This window comes from Drosophila subobscura, chromosome O (assembly GCF_008121235.1).
Source record: "Drosophila subobscura isolate 14011-0131.10 chromosome O, UCBerk_Dsub_1.0, whole genome shotgun sequence".
In the NCBI taxonomy this organism is placed as follows: Eukaryota; Metazoa; Arthropoda; class Insecta; order Diptera; family Drosophilidae; genus Drosophila; species Drosophila subobscura.
The window spans coordinates 27,360,184-27,382,313 of NC_048533.1; the positions used below are offsets into that span (position 1 = coordinate 27,360,184).

At 45.3% G+C, this 22,130-nt stretch overlaps 1 protein-coding gene across 9 annotated transcripts in view; it reads right to left on the reverse strand.

Moving 5' to 3' along the window:
* Positions 1 to 22,130, reverse strand: part of LOC117897367 (sterile alpha motif domain-containing protein 5) — a 162,960-nt gene that overhangs the window by 98,390 nt on the left and 42,440 nt on the right. The gene's annotated exons all lie outside the window — the stretch shown is intronic.

Genomic DNA, 22,130 nt, shown 5'->3' on the forward strand with positions numbered 1-22,130 from the left:
GCGAGGGACAGCCAGATACAGATACCGCGCAGATACAGATACAGATACAGATACACGCGCTGTGTCGGCGGCGGCAGATAAATTATTTTTTTCTCTTTCTCTCTCTGTCTCTATCTGAGCAGCTCAAGTCCATCCCGAACACAGCAACAAGTTTTGGCTTAATTAAAAGCTGCAGCAAGCCTCATGGATTGTTCCACGGATTCGGAATTGAATCGCATCGAATCGAATTGGATCGGATCGGATGGGATGGGATGGGATCGGTTTTGGTGTGGTGTGCTCTGTTGTGGTGTAGTGTGGATGCGAGATGTGGAGATGTGAGATGTGTGCGTTGTAGCTTTTTATTTACTTTTCATGCTGCGGTCAAGTCGTCTCTGTCGTCGTCGTTGAAATGACACTACAATGTCTTGAAAATGAAAATAAATACGAGTACGAGTAAGCCGCCACGGGAATGGGAATTGGGCATGGGAGAAAGGCATGGGGATGGGGATGAGCAGCCGAGGAGTTGAAGACCGCGAGACAAGATGAGGCAGCAACAACCGTGGTGGGGCTACATGTTACACATTAAACCACATCGATTCGGTCATCCAGAGACGAGACCCGACGCTCTTATCCCTTACCCCTACCCTGCCCTATCCCTTTGCCTACTTTATTTCCCTTTTTTTTCTCTCAGTTTGCCTTTGAGATTTTTGCAGCCAAGCGCAACGCCGCCGACAATGACTTTGCCTCTTTTTTTTGTGTTGGTTGTCCCTCTCCCGCTCTGTATTGTTTCTGGTTCTGTGTTTTATAAATCTGATTTCAAGAGGATTTGTGTGTGCCTGTCAAAATGTTGATGTTTCACAAAACACCACGCCGCAGCAGCGGCAGCAGCAGAGCAGAGTGGAGCAAAGTGGAGTGGAGTCAGTGGATCCAGTGGAAGGTTGCAGAAGATACGCTCTGCTGCTGCTGGCTGCTGCCTGCTTCTGCTGCTCGATTTCAATCATGATCGATTTCATTTTCAGCTTCGTTTTGATCTCTTCTGTCTGGTGTGTCTGTCTGGTGCGGAATTATACGATTTCAGTCGTTCATTCCTTCATTCGAGAGGCATTGAATTACCCCGTCAACTGACGGTCTGACTTTTGCGGTCTCTCTGTGTTGCTTCTTAGCCAAGTTGTCTCTCTCTCTCGCTGCCTCCCTCTCCATGCCGTTGCCTCTGCCTCTGTCTGTCAGTCAGTCATTGTCAGGTCTTTCCAAATTACAACAATTTGTTTGCCTTATAAAGATAATGCCAGAACAAAGGCAGAAACAATCATCATTATCGAAATGTCATAAAACCAAATGAGCGGGCATTATTCAATTTTAAACAACGGCGAAGCATCATCATCATCATCATCATTCCGCGCAAAGCAGAAGCCACATCTCAGAGGATGCAGCAGCAACAGCAGCAGCTGCCAAACAACTTAATATCGGAGAAGATTCTGTACAAAAGCCACGAGAGGAGGAGAGAGGAGGCAGTACGTACTGGCATGGGATGCCGAATTCTTGGCCAGCCAAATAAAATGTTTCAACTGCCTCAAATGCCCTTTCACTTTGCCTCCATCCATCCATCCCAGCATCCCAGAGGAGGAGGCAAAGCACACTCACAACAAAATACAAACAAACAGCCAAAAAAATTAAGCATAATTACTGACAGCAATCGAGGCGGCCCCACACAGGGCTGTGTGGTTCTCGCAACCAAATCAAGAGCCTACGTGAAGGCAGCCAACAGCAGCAGGCATCGGCACCGGGCAGGAGGCAGCATCCAAGGAGCCTCTGACTGCGCACTGGGGCTGGGCCAAAACGTTTTCATTAAAATTGCTGCCTTGGCCAATCTGCGAGCCAGCAGCAGCAGCCACAAAAAAATGCATTATAGCCCTAGTTCTTTCGCCGAAGATTATATGCCCTTTCAGCTTCAGCTGGGGAACACAGAAAAAGCTGCTGCCAGCGGACAGATGCGACTCCAAGTGATGTTTAATACTGAATGCTCATCATATCAGAGGACAAGCCCTTGATTAAAACTAGGAATACCTGCGCTGCCAGAGAGTATGCCAATAAATACCAAAAGCCAAGAGAGAGAGGGAGAGGAGCCCGTAAAATTGCAATTTGCCCCAACAACGAAACGGAGTGAGACAATTATAAGCATGACAAATGAATTTCGCATTGGAGTGGAGAGACCCCTGTCCTGTTCCCAGGAAAAACTGTCAGTGGAGGATCAGCATGTGCGTGTGTGCTTGTGTGTATTTGTTGCCCGAGACAGATTCGAGAGATCGCCAGTGCAGTGGCAGCTGTTGCCGCTGGGCACACACCTTCAACTCGATTCGAACATTTTTGCATTCAACGGGGCAGTGCGTGTTTTGTTTCGTTTTTATATGAATAATTGCATCTGGATTTTTGCTGCTCTCCTGCGTTCCAACTCTTTTGCGGTTGGGTTTGGTCTCGATTGTGGCAGCAGCGGCAGCAGCTGTGCGCAGTATCATCATCGTACGCGTTGTTGTTTCAAGGTGAATTTTCCAGTTGCATTGCAACCGCAGTCGACGTGACATGCGGCCGACCACCATGAATGCTGAGAGAGAAGAGCACCCAACCATACTACACCCGAAAAAAAGGCAACACAAACGGCATCCCAATTCAATTTTAATTCCCGTTTCCGTTGCTTTAAGGCGAACAAATTTGTATTTCATTTTTAAGGCACATTCTACACATACACAAACACTCATTGTTGTTGCTTGTTGCATGCTGCTTATGCGCTTATACAATTTCCCATGCAACAAATGCTTTTACCTCTTTGTGGCTGCAGCTTCTGCTGCCACTTTGCGTTAGTCTGCTGCTGCGTATACTTGATTTTTTTTCAACCTCACATTGCGATGGTTATCCTTTGGCATGTCGACGCTTTTTGCATCTTTTATGACGAAACACATTTCTGTGTAGCTGTTTTTTGTTGTACATATTTTTGGCATTGAATGCGGTCCAAGACTTACATATAAATGGGATCCTATGGGGGCAAGGGCATGAGCTTACATTAACCCTTTTTTATTCCCATTCGGCAAACATTGTTATCAGGGTGAGTCACGCGCAGAGATGGGATTCGAGAGTTGTCTGCAGAAATTGGGACTACAATTTGAAATATAACAGAAACTGGTGGTACATTTTACCTGAAGGGAAAGACTATTTTTAATCCAAATTTATCAGGAATTTGTATCATATTGTGTTACATTGAAAAACCTTAAACTTTCCATCTCTAAAACATCATGGCACACCCTATTCGGATGAGGTTCTTTTCGTGTTTTTCTTGTGTACTCAAACACACGCATATTTTTGGCAGCCACAAAATGTTGCACCATTACCAGCAGGCAGGCAGCAGCCACCCAGGGATGTGAGGGGGAATTTTGTGCACAAACAGGACATGAAATTGTTTTGCACATAACGACAAACAAACAAACATGAGAAAGGATATGGATATGAACACGGATGTCCATATGGTTGGGGAAATGTACGATGCGAAGGGCGTTGTAGGAGGGCCAAAGCATAACTGAAATACTTCGCCAAACAAAACGGATAAAAAGGCGAGCACCACTCCAAACAAAAATTTCCGTTCAACGGCTGTTCGTTTTTTTATGTTGTAAAATTATATTTTCTGCTTGTTTTTTGGGCCGTTTTGTTAATGTAATGAAATGGATGTGCTAAAAGTATTAAATTTGCATTTCATTGATAAGAAAAAATATGGCCACAAGAGATATCTCATTGAGATATGCGGGAAGGGGGGATGTAGGAGTTTGGCATGGCTGAAAATGTTTTCCAGCCATATTTAACATGCAAAAATGGGCACATATAAAGAGTTCCGATGCAACCAAAGCTGTCAAATCTTTTAAGGAAAACATTGACAGTGCTTACAACTTGTCTCTAATTTTCGAATGTAATTATTTCTCCACTTCACATTCCCGCAATCCAATCGATTGAATGCAACAATTCTTCTACGAAACTATTCCAATGTGCTTTGTGCACAGCTTTTTTCGTTGTTGAATAAATGGTAGCTGTCACTCCACATTAATTGGAAATCCTTCAAATCCATTAAATTCGTACGTCAAAATTGAAATTTTCAAAATTGAATTTTCCCATCTGTGCTTTTGCTGTTTGAAGCTTATTTCACCATTTACATACGTATGTAGGTATGAATTTTCGCGTAAAATAGCATGATATCATTTCAGCCTTTCACTACTGGGACACCATCGTTCATGGTGTGGGGTGTGGGGTGTGGGGGGTGGTGGTTAGGTGCATGAAACCCTGCTGTATATTTAATGCTTACAGCACGTGTTTGTGTTTTAATTAACAAAGGCACAGCACAAGTAGTAGCGCAGTGGCACAAAACAATAAAAATGCTATATTAAATTGAATGTAAGTGTGTGTGTGAGTGTGTTTGTGGGGTTTGGTAGGTGTATGCTTGTGCTTCTGTGTAAATGTTGCTGTTAAAAGTTGCTCCATTAATTGTGCAAGTGACTGACAGAGAGCTCTCTGCCTGATGGCCTGATGGCTGATTTGGCAGCCAGTACCTTCCACCTTGGCGCTCGTAAAAGTGTAACAAAATGTTTACCAATTAAGCAAACAAAGCCAAAGGGAGAGGCAACAACGCGCAGCGGCAGCGACGTCGAGCGAGTGTACAGAACTGAATTAATTGCGTGGGAACATTTAAGTGCGTTTTTATGCATTGCCACATCAAGGAGGAGCAGCAGCAAGCACTACTCCTCGTGGCAGGCTTAAGTGTTATAGAAAAAAAGGGAAGAAGCAACTTTATTTCGCTGCAGATTTTGGTTTGGGGACCCCATCATCCGTGTTAGTGCCGTTAGTACCTCATAAATCAAAATGTGGCCACGCTAGGTGTTGGCTCTGTTGGCCCCTGTTAACAGCCTGTCGTCTCTCCCGCTGTGCGTGTGCAGTGGCATTCAAATTGCCATCCTAGTGTTGCCTACTCCTTGCCCATAAAGGCTCATTAGTCAGTCCAAGAAAAAAAAGAAAAAATGCTTTACATAAACATATATAGTTATATAGTTTTAGTATTTTGTCAAGCCTCTTTGATGAATGGTTTTTGGTTTTGAATCCGTAAGCAGGATGGCAATTACTGAAGCCCCGTGCTCGATCAATAAAATTAATTATTAGTTGAGGCCAAGCAAAGCTCCAGATTACCGATATCATTATCATATTATAATTTCCACACAATGGGGCGTATGGCGCTTGATAAAATCATTTGTTATGCGCTGGCACGTCCTCTAGTTCTGGCGCGAACACGCCGCCCACCACCCCATTTCCGCATTAATTTCCCTTTTTAATTAGTAATTTAACCAAAAGCATCGGGCCAAAGGAGAGGCCAGGAAAAAATACTAGACCGTTGGTTAAGCCTGTGCTCAATTCTCACAGTTTTCTATTAATCAGCTTAAACATTTATATGTAATATATTTTTTAGTCCATAAAAAATAGATTCGATGCTGTTGCTAATATTGCGCGCTATTTTAATGCAAATTTTGTGGTCTCATGCATGCATTAATTTCCAAACAATTTATAATTGCAATGTAGTAATTTTTTTGGTCGACACACTCAAAGAAAAACCAGTGGAAAAAAACATTTAAGGTCGTGGCACACGATGATCGACGCGAGGACACCCAGTGCCAGTTTCCATGTTTTTAAAAAAAATGCGAAAAGCTAGGAGTTGAAGGAATCAAAAGTCAATAATAAATATCCTATAACAACCCGCCTCTGAAAATGTTCTCTAGGTTTTAGCTAAATCTTCACAAATCTAATGCACTCGTCCTTTATGCACTTTGCATACCGGGTATAATAAGCTGAAGCACAAAATAGAGAGAAAAAACTTCGCGGTAAAATGCAATCGATAGTTAATTAGCCTTTGTGTGAAGGCAAAGCCTTATTGTTCCTGTATTTGAGGTTTTTTTTATGGTTTTGCAGCCGCTTTAATTGCAATTGAAATTTTTGTTTCTGCATTCATAGAGTATTATTTATAATTAAGTAATAATAAGCGTAATAGAAAGCATAATTCTGTGCAGAAAATACATAGTTAGGCTCTGGCCCTGTATCTCATTAAGCTTCGTGTTCATTTGCATTTCAATGCGGGCCATCCCCGTTTGATATCCGTTTTCCAACAGCTTAATTTAGCCATTGGCAGTGGCATTTGTTCTAGTTATTTTTTCACCCGTTTTCTTTGTAGCTCTAGAAAGTCAAATAGAATTCCAATTAAGTTAAATACTTCAACTAAAATTGAACTAAAATGCAATACAAAGCAGCGATGAAGCGCCATCAGGGCTCATTGCACTACAAACTGCAATCTATCTGTATCAATTTGAGTACAGTGGATAAAGGACCATGACGAATGGAAAGAATATTCGGTAAGAGTTTGAATATAAATATACATTTTTTGTTTCATATCAAACAAATCCCAAATTTATTGCAAGCATCAAAAGTATTCCCTTTTGAGTCATTTTAATCTCACAAATCCATTAAGTTCGAGTCTCTACTGTACTTGATAATGAACACAAATACATGCACACCTCTTGCACTGTCTCTCTTTCTGTGTCTCTCCATTTGGTAGACTTCCACTTCTCATAGTCGCTCTGTCCCCTGGAGAGTCAAACATTTTAGCATTCGCTTCATTGACGCTCATCATTTTATTTGTTTAGGCCATTGGCTGCTAACTGTACTTCCCTCTGTGTTTGTGTGGGGATTGTGTGTTTGATTGCGCAAATCGATATATAATTTCCTTTTTTTTTATTTTAATTTTTATTTGGTGGCTGGCCACCCACTCATAATGAAAATGGTTTTTCACAAGTGCCCTTCAATTCTGAAGTACAGAAAATAAAGCTGATAAAAACTCAAAATAAAATTGAAATGTAAAAAAATTTGTTTTTTCTTTTGTTTGTTTTTGATATTTGCAGACATAATATGCGCCTTAACGCTCAAATACGCTCTCAATTGTCCGAAATATTTTGTCGGAGAATCCGTGAAAGCCTCCGGGCAAAATCCGAAATTCGAGTGCAGTCTGGGGGACGGGGGCAGTTAAGTGGCTGCCACACGGTGGCGGTGCAAATAAAAATTGTTATACAATATAAATAGAAATAAAGTTTTTGTTCTGCCATTTTTCAAGTTGTCTGCCGCACAACAGAGTTCGCGAAATATTAATTTACGTGGAATCTTTCAGATAAAGGTTGGCCTGGGATGCGATGGAGCAGAGTTCGCTTTGTAGTGCCGTCCCCCAAAGCCATGCCCCGGACATTGTGTGGGAGTTTCTTTATGCGCCATAATTATGTCATTTAAATGCAACAAGCTCTATATGCGTCAGTCAGACAGAGAGACAGACAGACAGACGACAGACAGTCAGGGAGAACGATGATAATTCATAATTAAAAACATGCAACATTGCTCATCTCAAAGATGAGACCCGCCAACCCCGCCCCACAACAAAAATGCCACAGCAAAAAGCGAAACCAAGCAAAAAAAGAAAATGAACAAAAAGAAACCAAAAGAAAGGCAAGTGAGAGCCGAAGCTAAAGATACTCTGCGAAAGTCGGCAGATATTTGATGGAGTAAACAGATTGTCATCAGATATTGCTTGGACTATCTGCTGATAGTTCCTAGAAAAGCTACGAATGATAGTCGGTAAAAGCTGATCCTTCTTATAAACATAATATCCTCGGCTCTAAACAAACAAAAGAGTACTTCCAAGAGCACGCCTTGAGCCTGAGCCTGAGCCAGGCTTCTCGTCGCGGGTCCAGAGCAGACCCGTTTCGGGCCAGCCTCCTTCAGTGGTTCTGCTGTTCCTCCTGCAGTTGTTGCTGCTGCTGCTGTTATGTGCTCCTTCCATATGGCGTGGCGCGCGACTGTTAATTAAATGAGCGAGCAGGCAAACGAGCAAACGAGAGACTGATGGACGTGAGTGTTCCGTATCGTAGCCAGAGCCAGAGTCTCTTCGTTTTGGGGGCGGTGTGGAGGGGCAGGGCCCAGGGCATGTGAGTGGGTGTGCGGCTAAATTGCTAAATGAGATTTGCCGAGGACACCCGCATGCACAGACACAGACGGAGGCAGAGACAGAGACAGAGACAGGCATACGAGTTGCAGCAGCCACATGAGGCACAAAGGGTTAATAGTGCATAGTTGCAAGTTGTCGTCGTCATCGTCTAAGCCAACTAGGGGGCATCTAGTGCTAAGGGGAGGGAGGGGGCAGAGTGGCATTGCCTTCTAATTAAGGCTCAGGACGACATTGCATGCCAAGTGTGAATGCCCGTCTCTGTCGCCGTCTCTGCCCCTCTGCCACGCTCTCCATCTCTTTTGTGGCTTTTGCATTTTGTCGCTCATTAGTTTATTGCCCAAAAACGTAGGAGACGAAAACCCCGGGGGAGAAACAAAAGCCTGACTTGGGGTTCAACTACCCGACGGGGCAATGCAGGTTAATTGCCAGAGAGAACCTTTCCTTCCCCTTTCCTGGGAGCATCTCCTGCCAATTAGCGGCATGCGGAAGCTGCCACTTCTCGATGCTTCCACCATTAAATCACTGTGCAACTTTAAGACTTGTCAAATTACGCATACGACGCGTTGCGTCCGCTCCATCCCCTCCAGCCCCTCCATCATCCATCCTTGAGGCCATAGCCAATCCATTTGCCAATCAAACACTGAGTTGTCAGCATAAATCTTTTGGGGTCTGGGACAGGGACCGGCAACGGGCCCCCCTGCCAGCCGGGTGTCTGTCTTTGTCGCGTTGACAGGCCCTCCGATCCGTGGCCCCGAACATGGGGCGTTGATGCACATATGTCACATGATAACAACATGAGGTCCATCCACACAACACAGCGCGAAAAAGTAAATATAAATTTAAGCAAAAATCACCCAGAGCCTGTGTAGGCGGTCGACAGCAAAGAGACAGAGAGGGAGAGAGACAATGGACCTCGAGACCCAACCACAGATCCAACCAGAAAGCCCTGTCTCCAGGACCATGACTTGACTTGACTGAAAGGTGTTGCCAAATGAAATGAAGGCATGTCCATGTAATGCAAGCCATAGCAAAAAAAAAACACACACAACCAAAGTCTGTCATCGATGGACCGAAGCTTTAAATACACTTGAAGTTGGATCGATTTCATTTGCAGAGAAAAAGGGCCAAAGAAATGAGTGAAACGAAGGACGTTTGATTTGCTGTATCAAGTTTCCAATAGGCAAAAGGACTCATTCGCAAAACAGAGAGAACATTCAGCAGGAACTACCTCTCTGCCCTGCAAAAATCTTCGCAAAATCATTGGACTCCCTTTCAGAGTATAGGAACAACAGACAGGCCAGTAAGAAAAGATCTGAAGCACTGGAACTCGGGCCGGGCTCATAGTTTGTTGCCTGTTTTGGCATGTGTCAAGAGTCCGAGGTCTTGCAAGACAAAACCTTGCCAGAGTGCTCTGTCTGCAGCTCTCCGTGTCCTGCCACATGTCCATCAATGCGCTGCAGGCGCCTCATGATTCTCTCGTTCAGATCTCCAGCTGATTTTTGTTGCAATTAATTTCTAATTAAAGACGTGCCCCGAAAGAGCAGTAAGCGAACCAGAGACCAGACATGGAGTCAGGGTGGAGACCAGAGAGCAGAAAACAGACCAGGGAAATGGGTCAAGAGGTGCCCAAAAAAAAAGCAGCAAAAAAAATGAAAACTAAAAGTGTATGCAAAGTAGGGATGAAAAAACTGTTACATGTGGGCCTTGTAGATGAGGCACTGGCATGATTAGCCTCTGCCCGCTGGCAGCCTAGATCTTAGTTGCCACAGCAGAGGCAGAGGCAGAGGCAACAGCACAGGCAGCAGCAGCAACACAGGCACTTCATTAAATATTTAAATGAGCATCCTGTTTTCTCTTTTCTGGTTTTCTTTTCTGTTTTTTTTTTTGTAGTTTGCAACAACCTACAGCACCTACACAAAGGGAACGCGGGTGTCCACAGATAGTGGCAGGAACAGAGTCAGACTTGGGGGCAGCAGCAGAGGCAGCAGCGGCAGTGGAGGAGTACGACGACTGCCTCTGCATATGCAGATTCATAAGCAGTTAATTAAGGCCGAACCCGGGCCACGGGAGCGAGAGCAAGTCGCATCTGGAACTGACTCTGAAACAGCAAAAGTGGGATATGGGCATGGATATGGGAATGGGGGTTCCGGGGATCTGGGATTGCGGCATGGACACAGCAACACACAAACACGACTACAACTGCAATCAACAAGCATAGACCGAAACCGAACGAAATGAGAAGTAAACAAATTAGTATAACGACTAAGAGATACCCAGTAAAAAGATTTTTAATAAAAAAAAGATTAAAAATTTAAAATTTCCAAGTTATTGAAGACAAATTTTAAATTCATAAAAATCGAATTTATTTATTTTACTGCATTTATTCTCTACATAATTAATTTATCATATTCCACTAGAGGAAGTACTATAATTCGCTTCATAAATGTTCAATAAGTGAATCTTCCATCGTAATTATTTATATCATCAATTCACTGAATTAAAAGATATTTTACTGATCTTAATGCACGTCTTTCGATTGGTAGATAATAAATATCTATAAAACTGGGGCATCTAATTAACTTTCGTCTCGTTATCTTGCATGCTTCAGGGTCTGCCTCATATACCCTTTCCATCCGCTCTTATAGCTGTTGTAAAAAAGTGAAAAACCATATAAAAATGCCTTTTGCCCCTGGTCTGACGGACTGACTGCAGGCTCAGGCGTCGTAAGTTTGGGGCAAGGCCTCCTTCAGGCTGTTGCTTGTGGCGGCGTCGACTGCGGCGGCGGCTGCTCTTGTGGCTCAGAGCCGTGCAACATATTTTACACATTTCATTTTCATTGCTGCACGAATTTATTTGGCAATAAGAGCAGACAGCCAGACAGACCAACAGACAGACAGACAGAAATGGAGATGGAGAGTCAAGAAATTGTATTTTTGTGCCAGGCCTTGGGGTTTTGCGCTTTTTTTTTTGTTTTCGTTGCATATTCCACATGTTGTGTGGGGTAATTTTCATACAAGTGAAATATTATTTATAAAATTTCCTTCGGGTGGGCGGTAACTGCGGCACTGGCACTGCGCTACGCCGTAAATTATGTCATTTTAGACAAGTGCGCCAGGGAAAGAGACAGAGATAGAGACAGAGAAAGAGACAGCGAATGGCTATGGATATGGACATCCCACCAACGCCTCTCCCTCTCGGGGAAACCCATTGAGATTTTCGCTTTATGGAATTGGGTTGAGAGGCAGTCCTCCCATGCCCGTGCCCATGCCGCGCCCTCTCCCTCTTCTACTCTTCCAGTGGAAATTATTATGCATTTTGTCTTGTCTGGAGGCCCGGGATTGAAGTGCCTCCTCCATGGCTCATGGTGCCAGGGCATGCGAAATTAGTTGCCGCTGAAAGTGGAATATGTTTGGGAATGTGCTGGGGTGGAGGCTGCCATGGGTCTCTGGGAAACTCTCGAGCATGAAAATTGATATGAATTTGGTTTTGAGAGCAGCAGCAGCACCAGCTGCTGTGTGAAGTGTCACCACTTCTGATAGGCCATGACAGATGGAGAACCCAATTTAAATGAACTGAAAATTCTCTCGTTAATTGCTCGCATGAAACCTACTTACATACTAAATTGGTGTTAAATGGGAAGCATATGGTTTTTGGTTTTTAAATTAAAATGCATCGATATTAGAGTGAAAGATCGAACAATGAAAGGAGCTGCTGTTAGAGCAAAGAGAACCTCTAGAAAACGTTGTAGTTCCCCCCAAAATATATGCGCCTTATCTTTCCTAGATAACTCCTTTTTGTTTTCCCTGCTACCATTTAATGTTGATTTTTCCAATATTCTGATTAGTTTCCACTGCATGTGGTAGCACTGTTTGTTGTGTCGTAGCTGGCGTATCTTTATAAGCACATTCCCACCATAACCATTTCACAGGCACCAAGCACCAGTGACACCAGTGCACATTCAATTTCCCGTATCTTATCGGCAGGGAGCGAACCAACGACTTAAGCGATCTGACTCCATCTCAATTTTCGCTTAAACAATCCGACATATATACCCCATTTAAAGGCAGCTAAGACCCATGGAACAGTCCTCACACCTAGCTCATGGGGACAGTCTGGGAGGGACTGACTGTGCTCACTCGTTTAGAGTTTCAGGCTGGAACTTGCAACTCGTCCGTATGCTTACTAATGTCAACCAATTCATTTCATTGAGTGCCATGCATTGCCACCACAAAGAACAGACAGCACGAGTAGAGGTGCGGTGGAGCTTTGGAGGAGCTCTACAGCCCATGTCCGAGTCGGAGTCTGAGCCTGAGTCTGAGTCGGAGTCTGAGAGGAGGTTTTTGTGGCATTTAAGGCGCATGTTCTTCATTGGCTTAGCCTCAGGGTCAAGTTCAACGACAACGAACAGAAAAGAAGATACAGATACAAAGAGAGGTTGGGAGAGGAAACCAAAGCAGAGACCGAAGCGGTGTCCGAGACCCAGAGATGTTGCAACACACGGCAGTCGTAAAGCGTAGCCAAAGCGTTTGCATATCGCATATCTAAATGAGGTGATGATGCTGCACATATCAGCAGAGATACAAAGGCAACAACAAACATCAACAACATTGCCATGGCAATGGACACAGCAGCGGAGAGCAAGGAGGTAAGAGGTGTGTGCCAGGGACAGAGGATAGGGACTGAAACGCAGAGTCTGATCCGAAAAGGAGCCTCCTCAAATGTCCACTTGAGTGGGAAGCAGCATGAACATGAAATGTTTGCGCAGCAACAGAACAGCCAACAGCCAACAGCCATTGGAGGACAAACTCTGGGGCAGTGCCAATTATGAAAACTGATATGCTTGCGAAAACCCGTTGATGAGCAGGCTTCATGCCGCATGCCGTATGCCCCGCATCCCTCTCATGCCGCATCCTGGAAAGAACAGGAACCCATACCCTTGCTCTTCCTGAGCTTCAAAGCAAAGCGAATTGTGGCAGACGGACGGACAGACAGATAACGCAGGGAAGGCGCTTCAAGAATTTTGGATCCCTTCTAGAGCAGCGCGCACATGTGTCTCGGTTATTGGACACTCCATACGGACACTACACATGCCACACCATACCACACGCGTGTGGCAACAATCAACTAAAATTAATTAAGCAGCCAAGGAGCACGGGCACGGGCACGGGCACGGCCACCGACTGATTGCTAATGAAAATGTAATATTATCGAGCATTTGCGATGGCATTTCGATTGTGTGTGTCTGGGCATTAAAAATCGATTGAGGGGCTCACTAATACTTAATGAAATGATGGCAAAAAGAATGCGAAAGGATAGTAAAACGACAACATGCATGGCATGTGCATGATCATGATTTTGGAAGGTAATTTCGCAGATTAGGATTTAATATTCATTTTATTTTCTAGGTACCATCTTTCCATAATTAAACCAAAGTTCAGGGGAAAATGCTGCTGTCTGCTGTCTGTTCAACATAATTCACTTGCAACAACATGCATCTGGGGACACCCCAACCCCGCGCCCCTAGACTCCTTCTCTGTATTGAGAAATTTATGACCCTAAAAGCAAGAGTCACGAAAAGAAAAAGCAGAAACGGGGAGCAGCAGCAGCAGCAGTCAACAACTGCAGCGCGACAGTTGCAACAACGGATGCAACTGAATGTTGCCACAATGTCAAGGAGTGAGACTGTTAACAACTGCATTTGCCCTCCCCATCTTTGGTCTTTGGTGGTTCCTTTGGTGTGCGGTGTATGGTCTGTGTGGGTGCTCTAAATTGGTTTTGAGGTGATAAAAGTGTTGCAAGTGTTGCAGGTTGACCAGACGACACCACGCCCCACCTTTCGGTGTGGCACTAATAGCCTCCCTGCCAGGCAAAGGTGCGGCCTGGAACCACAGAAAACCAATGCGAGGGGATACCAGATTTATGGCTGAAAGAAGCTGACAGATTCTCAGCAGACACAGAGAGATAGATACTCTGCCTGTTTGAGGTCTAAGCATCATCATCATTATCATCATCATTATTATGCAAATCCCTCTTCAATTGCGGAGGCACACACAAGGCACACGAAATGTGGCAACATTTATATCAAATGTCAGACGACCCCAAATTGCCAAATGAATCATAAGGAGAGTGCAGAGTGGAGAGTGGAGAGTGGGAAAAGAGCGTTGGACCACCATAAAACAGGAAATATATTTATAATGGAAGAAACCCCATGGTACTTCATACTCCTCGAACCTCGAAAATGCTACGCCTACACGTTGCAGGGACAGGACAGGGCAGACTGACAGACGGACAGACGGACAGAGGGCAATGTCTGCCACATGCAAAAATAAACGTGAAGCACCCACACACACACACACAAACACACACACTTGGGTTACAGATACATCCACAATGTCCACGACTTCTTGGAGCAAAAGCTCAGCCAGCAAAACTGCAGGCGACTGACCAACATAAATGGCGCAAAGTTGAAATGTTGACAGGGCCACATTCGTTATGACGTCCCCCAGAAAGAGACAAAGCAGTCAGAGAGAGAGACAGAGGGAGGGAGAGAAAGGTGGAGTAAGAAAGAGAGCAAGATACAAAAGCCTCACTGGAAGAGAAAGAGTCAAGAGAAAGAGACGTTCGGTGTGGGATTAGGAGGGAGACGAGACCTCATATATGTACATCCATGAAGTAAGTAAATCAAGTTGTAGGTAAGTGAGATTTATGCTCATGTCGTTTAGTGTAAGCCAAACAACATCTCACAACGTGAAACGAGCGTATCCTCCATCCTCCTTCTACCACCACCAAAAATCTCCCTCAATCTGCAGCTCCGCGCAGAGGGAGAAATATGACAGCATGGCCAAAATCCAAAAACGAAAACCAAAATGCATGAAGAGGTAGCTGTAGCCGGAGGAAGGGGTTCAGGGAGAGTGAGTGCAGAGAAAGTTGAACCAGTGGGAGATCCACTCAGTGCGACCAACTGCCGCGACTTGCAGCCCCGCGGCGCCAGTTGCACCATTTTCTGTAACTATTTGCACAGCATTTCCACAAGCCCAGGTTTTTCATTCGTTTCTTTTTTTGGGCTCCCCTCTTGCTAGGGTCTCCGTACAACTCATTTGGGTTGCAGATACCCTTTTAGAATTAGAGGAAGTAAAGATGTGTGGAACCTGACCGCCTGACAAATCGTAGAATCATTTATCTTAAGCCGCTGCCGTATGCTGCCTACTCATTCATTTCCTCTATAAATTATCCCATAAGCGAATGGCACTTCTGTTAATACCTCCCCGTAACAGGTACCTTCACATTCGTTAACAATTTTCACAGAGTTTAGTTTTTACTCCTCTTTTTTTGGCAACCCTTTCCTAATCGCTAGCGTTGCTTGTTAATTACAGCAAACACAAACTGCAGGCCCTACTCTACTGCCATCCCTTTGCCAACTTGCCACCTGATGATGCGACTGCTGCTGCACTTGTGTGCAATGTTTGATTTATGCCCCATGCAGGCAGGCAGCAGCAGCAGCAGCAGTAGAGCCAGGGACTGCTCTAATTAGCTACCGGACCAGGCTCTAACTAGCACAGGCCTTTTCAATGGATTCTTGGGCTGCAGAGATTGAGAGAGAGATGCAGAGATGGCCTGTAAATGTGTCAGCGTGGCAGGAGGCAAGTAAGCAAACAACTTTCACTTGCAGCACTCCAGCTCCAGCACCAGCTCCAGCTCTATTCACGGACCGAAGTCAAGAGCAGTGTGAAACGCCCACAAGAAATTCTGGGAAAATCTAGGCTGTGCCTCCCCCCCCCACCACCACAGTCCAGTCCAGTCCAAACGCCAATTAAAAGCGAAAAGCGTTCAAAGAGAGAGAACACCCCAAAGGGGGGGAGGAAATAAGGAAAACAAAGAGCAGAAGGAAGGAAAAAACAAGAAGAAGGAAAAGCCAACTACTAAGTTGATGACATTAATTGACATTTAGCAGCGACGGGCATATCAATGCGCCGGACAGCACAATCACCCCAAAGTCAGCAGCGGACCGGACTCCAAGTGGGACCAAGTCGGAGTTGCAGGCAAGGAGGAACAAGTCCATCCAGCGAATGAAGTCTGTATTGCCTAGGCCGCCTTTCACTCGACTATCGACTCCCAACTCCAATCCTACAATCCTACAATCGAACAATCCTACAATCCACTCCACGCAATTGTACAATTGGCTAATGTCACAAAAATCTACAGGCAGTTGTCAACGGCGCTTTGGACGTGGGACTCCCATCATTAGCGTGGCACAATTGTGAAATGTGTAATTGCTGCTACAGCATCCAGGCAGCAGCAGCAGCATCCAGGCATCAGGCAGCAGCAGCAACAACCAGAGGCAACAACCGCGAGTATGAGACACACAGACGACACATTGACAGCGAGTTATGTCAACTCGAATACGATTTGTTTAGCCATCGTTTCCCATTTACCCGCCCCGTTGAAGACACTGTCTCAGTGCAGTCCCTCAGTGACTGATGCTGCTGCTGGCAATGAGAAATTTATATCGCATAAAAACATAAATACAAGCAGCACAAGGGCCAGAGCAGGAGCGAGAGAAAGCCTCTCAGCTTTTGGGGGGTAACAGAAAATGCAATGCCCTTACAGGAGAAATTCAGGAAAGATTTCTGTAAATTCAGTTTCTTTCAATATATTTTTCTAATCAATTAAATCGTTAAGTTTACCCACAAAATAGAAGAAAGATTGATCCGAAAATGATCCTTTTGAATGCAAGAAACCTCTGCGCACTGCTATGATACCCTCTCTGACTGCAAGAGTATTTGGGGGAAAAAAGCCAAAAAGAGTTTTGCAACAAATTGAATAAAGGACAAGATGAATTTCCCGCTCATCCTCCTGCAACAGCAGCAGCAGCAGCTCTCTACCGCTCTCCATTCCGCTGCTGTCTCTTACTGTTTTCTGTAATTGGTTATATGAAACGCACAAGTGGTACGGGTACGGGTACGGGGGCTCTGGCGTAGGCTGCAGCAGCTCCCGGGAAGGAGCAGCAGAGCAGTCAAAGTTGTGGAGCTGCGGAGCTGGGGACCTGGTCGAGAAGTGCGCGACAAGATTTATAAGCGCCTGTCAACGATCCCAGAGAGGCCGAGGGAAGAGGCCATGCCTTGCCATGCCATGCCGCAAGTTGCTGCCGCCGCCGTGGTCACTTTTTGATTTATAAGCAAAATGTTTGCCGCGTTGCTCAAGTATTTATGAAACATTTCAAGGCAGCGGACACGGGACTCTGCGACTGGGACTGGGACTCGGACTGGGTCTCTTTGTGTAGGCTGCAGATGCTGCTGCTGCTGCCAGTTGACACTAGAGTTGGGTTTAGGGGATTCTGATGTCCGCTAGTAAGTAGCTTCTGCTGACGCTGCTGCTGCTGCTGCTGCTGCTTCTGCTCCTCTCTGGCGGCAGTAATTGCGGCGGCATGTGAAATATGAGATAAACTCCAAGTAAGGCCAAGTCCCAGCTACAGCTACAGGCTGAAGCTACACAAGCCACTACGGCTGCCTCAAAGCATGTGGCAAGTTGTTTAGAACTAACCAACTAGCAGGCAAGCCAGGGGAACTATACGACAGGCAGGCGACAGGCGACGACAGCATTTTGGTGCCACTTTGCGGCTGAATGCGAAATAACTTCGCACAATTGAGCATGCCGACAACGACCATGGCATGGCCCCACGACCAACTCCGAGTCAGAGTCGAAGTCGAAGTCGGAGTCCAAGTCAGAGTCAAAGTCAGAGAAGGAGTTGCAGTCCCAGTCCCAGCCCCAGTCACAATCGTAGTCGGGAGTGAAACAACTCCCAACTTGGGCATTCTATTAAATTAATCGTCAATTATCAACGGAGCCTGCAAATTATCTTTGCCTATGGGGAGCACATCACACGATGCAGGAAGCGACCAACCGACCAACCGACCAACCAACCAACCAACACCTTTTGGCTGCTCAAAAGAGAAAGCAAAACAGAACACCAAAAGCAAAAGCCAAAAGAAAAAGCCAAAACCCCCAAAGGATAGATCGAATGGATAGTTGATAGAGCAACTTGTTTTCCTACATGCATTCGGCTGAAATGATTATTCGATCAGCACAGAGCAGGAGACATGACACCAAAGGCAACAGCCCAAAGCATATTTAATCTCAATCTGAAATATTAAGCCATTAATATTTAACTCAGAGTGCAAGTATTCGATTCCATGCCACTCCAAATACAAACTCTGAAAAGCAAACTCCTTCTTGTTCCTCTTCAAATCAATTCAACTTTTGGGGCCAGTTATAATTGAGCCACAAAAAACTATTTCCCCAGCCCTTCCCAAATTTGTTCGGGGCAAGCGCTTTACATGCAATTGAACGTTTCGTGGCAGGACCCTCTAGCAGGACTCTCTCTTGCTCTCTCTAACTTTTTCGCTTGTTCAATGTGTTTAATTAAATAGCAAGCGTAATTAAATTGCAATTAAATTAATTAAAAAGCACACTGCCGCAGCACGTTAGCTCCAGCTCCTGGGTATTGGGTACTGGGTCCTGAATCCTGGTCCCGACCGACGACTCCTTTTGTGGAGTCGATTTTTTGAGTAGGGGTTTTTCCGTGCCGTTTTAGGGGCGGTGTGAAAGGAAAACAAAACAAAAAATACAATGTTGCCCAGGACTCGAATTCCCTTTTCTACCACCAAGGCAATTTTCCTACATTTTCCCTGGCTGTCGGCAGCCCGTTCTTCCCACTCCATCCGCCCCCTGCCGCTCGTACAATTAGACTTTAATTTTTTATGAGCAATGAATGGTTTCGCAGTTTTACTTTTTGGTGTTAAATACTTGATTAAGTTGAATGAATAAGGGGGGGGAAAGGCTATGCAAATTTTCCGCCCCTCCTCCCACGCTCTTTCGACTAGGATAAGGGTTAAGGGGTTGGGGCTGGAAAATTGCCGGCTTTGATGTTGGGGTAAACGCGCAGCGGCGGACTGACGGAGTGGCATATTGAAGAACAATTCTTAATTAGTGCAATGACAAAAAGTTTATTTCTAGCCCTGAGATGGTAAATGCAGGCCAGAGAAAAGGAAATGCGGGTAAGCGAAAGAAAACTCACACAAGCTGGCAGATTTTCCCTGCCACACCCCCCCACCCAAACATTAATTGGCTAGCGGATTCTGAAAAGGGGTTTTTGGGTGGTTTCAATGGAAATTTGTCAAAGAGGCTGGCGATTGTGCCTCGAAAGGAAAGTGGCAGAATATTTCGATGAGTAGATTGATGGCTTCCATGGGGACCACATCGAAATTGTTGCTAATAGAGCGCTGCAATAATTTCTAAATTATATAGAAATGTATTACAGTTTTTAAAATCATTTATTTAACATAATTTCGCATTAAGCATCCTCCAAAGAGCTTTTCAAGGGCATAAATCCACTCTGACTCTGGGCAATTTCCTGCACAAGTTGCACAGTAATGCCGCTGTGTGTGCCCCACATAATGAGTGAAGCTGGAATCAACAAAATCTCTGCAATAATAAAGCCACATGGCACGTAGGCAAAAATGAACAAATTGAATTGCGGCAATTACTTGCCACGCTACGCAAAATGAGCAGCAAGATAAAAAGGGGCAAGCTACAACAGGAAGGAAGAGGCAACGAAATATCCAAAATGAAAATGCACAGGCAAAAAGTCAAGTTCATAAAAATGAAATCATGCCACAGCTCAGGCAGAAGATCAAAGAGGACAAATCAATAAAAGCCAAAGCGCAGAAATAACTTAAACTCAGTGAGTCAATCGGGTGGCAGGGGGCAGAGTCAGCAAAGCCAAGAGTCAAGCTCCAGGAAGACCAACACACACACACACACACACACACACACAGACAGGCTCAGACACAGCCACGGACGACCCCAAAAACAGTGTTGACCTGGTCAAGGCTAAAGGCACATAAAATAAAATTATACAACAAGAGACGGGACACGGGGTGCTGCTGTGAGGATGGAGTAGAAAACTAAAGCAAAACTGTCTTTTGATCTATGGCTGGCTACAGAGAGTACGGTTGTTGCATGCCCCTATGCCTTGGATGATGATGATGATGATGACGATGATGGGGATGGGGTTGAGCCGCAAAGTAGAGCAGCCTCAGACTGAGCCTCAGAAATCTCCCCAAGTAAATTGGCATAAGAAATCAGAAATCACAGGAAGGTCTCTCCTCTGCTCACTCTGCTTCGGCTGTGAGATAAATGGTCATGGCCTGGACCTGGACCTGAACGTGGACCTGAGCGTGGACCTGGACCGTACCGTCTCGGACCAATGCAATATTAAGTAAATATACAAAACGTTGTCGGCACGGCGCACAAAACTAATGATGTCGATGATGCTGCGGCTCAGGATTGGGGGGCACACACACACAAGTCGGAGGGGCCTCTGATAATGATGCGGCAGGCAGACAGGCAGAGAGAGAGAGAGAGAGAGAGAGACGGGCAGCGACTGAGGACTTGGACACTGGCGATATACACACGCCAGGTAATAAATTTCATTTCTCAGCTGATATGGGCAATTAAGGAACAATTTTGCAGCTGAATGAGTAATAAATAAAAATTGTATGCCACAGCCGCTGAAGATACGCAGATACAAAACTGCAAAGACGTCGACGGTTGTCCGGTTGCAGTCTACCCTGTCTCCCGATTGTCGGTCGTCAGGCGGCTGCCAGCCTGCCATCCAGCCAGCCAGCCCCGGCCAGGCCAAGCCAAAGACGATAGTTTTTGGGATAAAAATATACCAAAAACAAACGAGCGAGTGGCCACCAGAAGAAGCCAGCCAGCCACCAGAAGGAGCCATGAATGAAATGAATGAAGAAGGCATGGCAGGGCGCCGAGGGGGAACTCCTGCAGTTGGGGGCTATTTTTTTTTCTTCTTCTCTGACCGTCTCTGTGTCTTCTGCATGCCTGCCCTTTTGATGAAAACAACTCAATGACGTGATTTGTGCCGCCAACGATGTTGAGAAGAGACCAAGACCGAGACTCGAGACTCCAGACTGAAAGACGAGACGCGATGTTGGACGTTCAACGTTGGCAAAAGGCAGGGCCATGCCCACATCGTTTCTGGCTCGTATATAAATCACATTTACGGCACCGAAAATTGATGTGCAAAATTCTTAAGCTATGAGAAATCTGGGAAAAGGGTTTCTTCTAAGGCTGCGAAATATCTTTGCATAATAAATCAAACTTCCGCGGGTGTAGCACCGAAAGGAGTCCATCAAATGGTTGATCCAACAAGTTGTCTGCTCTTTTGGCATTATTTTAATTACACTTTTTTGGGACCACAAAAAAGACAGAGAATGGGAATGGGAATCAAAATTCAAGACAAAACAAGAGCCCAAAAGGCAAAAGGTATTTTTTAAATGCCGCCCCAAGTGGATTTGGCTAGAAGGATCGAAACGGAAACATTTTCGGGGCCTTTTGGGTAACACATGATATGTCGCCTACCTGGTGGAGGATGCCTGCTCCCAGAGCTGCAGGCACTCGCCCGTGAGTACAGAACAATGGAGAAGAGACCCCAAACATGACACTCGGCGGTGGGGCATGAGGTTTTTGTGGAGCAACAAAGCCCGTTTTCTGGCCACTGGTCAAAGCGGGAGGATGTGAGTGTGCCACAGAGAAGGAAGGAAGATTATCACTGGAAGCAGGGCAGGGGCAACAGTTACAGAGAAAAAAGGAATCCAAGGGAAGGAGCAGCAGTTGCAGGTTACAGGGAGAAAGAGGAGCCGGGGCTTTGGCTCTCTGTTTAAATGTTCTCCATTTTACTGTCAAGTGGGGGCTCTCGGACCAAGCAGCAATCGGACCGGGTTTGACATTTTCCAACGATGCAACCTGCCCCTGGGACACCGACACCACCCGACATTCCCCCATTCCCATGAAGCACTTCGCATGTCCAGAATTTTAATTTAAGTATGTAAACTGACATTGAATAGTTTTTCACCAGGGAGTTTTCCTTGCACTCGAAAGCCCCGTCTCCAGCTTTTGCGAGTGAAAAGCGTTAGAATGTGTGGGGGAAAAGTGCAATTTTAGGTTTTGTTTGCAATTGGATTTTGTAATAAAAAGCTTCAGCAGTAGCTAAACTTTTGCAACCCAAACC